This window comes from Belonocnema kinseyi, chromosome 8 (assembly GCF_010883055.1).
Source record: "Belonocnema kinseyi isolate 2016_QV_RU_SX_M_011 chromosome 8, B_treatae_v1, whole genome shotgun sequence".
Classification (NCBI taxonomy): domain Eukaryota; kingdom Metazoa; phylum Arthropoda; class Insecta; order Hymenoptera; family Cynipidae; genus Belonocnema; species Belonocnema kinseyi.
Genome location: NC_046664.1, coordinates 87,989,676 through 87,993,186, shown reverse-complemented (window position 1 = coordinate 87,993,186; position 3,511 = coordinate 87,989,676).

The following is a 3,511-nucleotide window of genomic DNA, read 5'->3' as shown; positions in this document are numbered from 1 at the left end:
TTACGAATCTGGCATCCGTTGAACTCTATCGCTTCAGGTTCAAGGTCATTTGAAGGTCATTTGAAGGTCAAATCGAGAAAAACCGGTAAAAAAAATTTTTTTTAATTTGTTATAGGTTTTTGGGGTCGCTGATTACGAACCTGGTGCCCGCTGACCTTTATCGCGTCAGGTTCAACGTCATGACCTTGATCAGCGACCCCAAAAACCTATAACATATTTTAAAAAAATTTTTTTATAGTTTTTTCTCGATTTGACCTTCAAATGACCTTTAACCTGAAACGATAGAGTTAAACGGATGCCAGATTCGTAATTAGCGACTCCAAAAACCTATAACGTATTTTTTTGGATTTTTTACCGTTTTCTCTCGATTTGACCTTCCAATGACCTTGAACCTAACGCGCTAAAAGTCAAAGGACGCCAGATTTGTATTCAGCGACCCCGAAAACCATAGTAAACCCGAGCTAACCTCAGAATACATGTTTAAGAGTGTCAAATCTCTCGAAAATACAGTTGGTGGGTAGTGGTGTTTCCTATATTTGTAGGGGTGGCTGGGGGGTGGAGGGTAGTCCGTTTAGCGTGCAATCGACTCGGGATACTTATAAAATACTACCGTGATTTTGTCAGATTTTTTGGTCCAAAAATAAATTAGGCCAAAAACCGGCCTTACCGACCCTCCCCCTTTGTTATTAAAAATCATAAAATTTGTCATCTCATCATGAAGGCTGCCGAATTTATTATGAAGATCTCAATTACAAGTCTGAAATTGTCTCATGAAGTTCCCAACTGAAAAGACTGCTATTGAAAAAACCAAATTTTTCTGCCCACAAACGCCCGAATAATGCAATTGTTTATTAAATTTGTTTCAAAAATTATAAGATTAATCAACAAATCATGAGTTTTGCTGAAATTATCATGAACTTACAAATTGAAAATAATTAACCTAGAAAAAACGAATATTTCTGTCAGAAAATGTCTGATTACTGCCTTTGTGCATTAAATTTGTTTATAATATGAACAATTTGTTTTTAACAAATAATTTGTTGAAAATTTTTTTTTATATTGTCTAATATTTCAATATCTTTGACTAATGCTCTTTTGTGCAACTTAAGCGATTTCAACCATTTTTTTGTTATTGACGAGCACCGGGTACGCCAAATAGAAAAAAGGCCATTTTTTCGTCATATCTGTTTATTTATAAGAAATTTGAAAACCTAATTTGAAAAATAGGTTGAACAACTCTCTTATAAATCTTATTATCTGATTAGTATAGACAATTTTTGAATTTAGAAAAACAGCGGTCTCAAAAATATTCAAAATACGCTCACTTTTTGAATTTTCACCCAAAATGTCTGGCTAACGAACTTGACCTTTATTTGAGGACACTAAAAGAGTATAACAAAGGCTAATCTAATCTGTCAATTCTTCCGAAAGTTATCGTGCTAACAAACTAAAAATATACAGACACACACACAGCCAGACAGGCACATTCGTAAAAACCTGTTTTTCGGATTCAGGGGGTCTTAAAACGTGGACATTTGACAAAAACGGGTAGGGGGTAGATCAAATTTTACAAATATCTACACTGAGAAACCTTTTGCTGCAATATTTGCTAAACATCAGACTAGATTTTACTATTTTCAGTTTGCAATGGAGGGACACAGCGGAACTTTTGTAATGTTTATTACTCCGAGTAGTAACTAGTAACTACATGCCGAACTACAAAACTCATTGGAAAAAATTAAAAAATGTTACATTTATTTCTACAGAAGATTGCAATATTTGCAAAGGATTACAGTAACGTCGAGAGAGACCGGCGCACTGATTTAGTAAGCGACTTAGTAAAAATTGGTGCAGTCAGACTAGCAGACGAAAAAAAAATAAACCCAACATGCGTCGTGTCGCGTTGAAGGTCCCGATACGTATCCTTTACACGAGCATGCGACGTAAATGCAGACTTATTTATTATGGGATGTTGATCTCTTTCGCAATATTATATTTATTTAAATTGCAATTTTACAGTGCACACGATTATATTTAGTTTATACGTTATTATATGCATGCAGGAATATCATATTATAAGCTGAAACAGAAAAATGTGATTAGAATAAAGCTGGTGGGAATCGAACACGGGTCTCCAGCGCGGCAGCACGGCGATTTTCCATTCGGCTAAACTAGATAATGAGATCCAGAAATTTATCGCTGTTATCAAGTAAATGCTAGCAGTCAAATTGACTTCCATTAAATTATTTATTAATTATTCACAGTGATGGCATTTTTAAAATGCTAAGCAATATATCTTAACGTTATCGAATATCCTAATATCGAGGTTTAAAAATTATTTTTTGCTCTCCGTGGATTTTTTTTTCAATTGTAACTTTTTGAATTATCCTAACTTATTTAAAATAAGGATATTTTCATCAACCCAAATCGAGTGATTGATAAATTTAAGGAATTTCAGTAAAGCGTTGGTCGGCTTACTCCATAATACAAAAAATAGAAAGTGTCATAGTATCATTCATATTCCTAGAGACAATAGCAATTCCTCTTACAAATTTAGTTTTTTATCTTATTTTAAGTACTTATTACTTCTACTCTTTTTATATAATTTAATTATGTCTCTACTAATTTATCCTATCTAGGATTTTACTATAAAAAATACTAAGACTTTGTTTTCTCAATAGGAAAATTTCATATAAAAATAGCATAGCTTACGATTATTGTATTAAAATATACGAATTATCGCCTTGGTCTCTCGATTGTAACCTAATTTAGTAATTTTTCCAGTACAAAGTTTCTTAGTGTAATACCTTCTGTTGATGAGAATGTAAAAAGGATTCCAATTCAACCATAAACTTTCGATTTTTTAAACAAGTAATTAAATTTTCCAAGACAAATAGACAAGTTTTTTACAATACAGTGGAATTTTTCCAAGAATTTTTCTACCAAATAATTCGAATTTCCAATCCTGAGGGATGAAATTTTTTCCCAAAAGGACGGAGTTACGAACAAACAAAAAACCGTAGAATTTTTAGAAAATGACTTTTTTGTGAAATCGTTGAATTTTTAACATATAAGGATAAATTTTTAATCAAACAGTTGAATTTTCAACCCACAAAGAATAATTTCCTACCAAATGGTCGTATTTGCAATGAAAAAATTCAAGTTCAACCATAAGTTCTTGAGTTTTTTGTAAGCAGTTAAATCGTTATTCAAATAGTTGCATTTTAAACCTTCAAAGACTAATGTTCAACCAATTGGTCGAATGATTTAAAAAAAGAGATTAGGTTTGAAAAAAATGGTTTCATTTTAAACAAAGCAGTTGAATTTCCCAGCGTAGATGACGAATTTTCTATCCATACCATATATTTTCTACTTCCGATAACAGAAATACTCTTTTAAACTTTTAACTTTAAACTTTCAACTTTAAAACTTTAACTTTTAAGGGGTTAGGACCACATTTTATTGAATTTTTTCAAGATTTTTTTTCATGATAACATTTAATTTATTTATT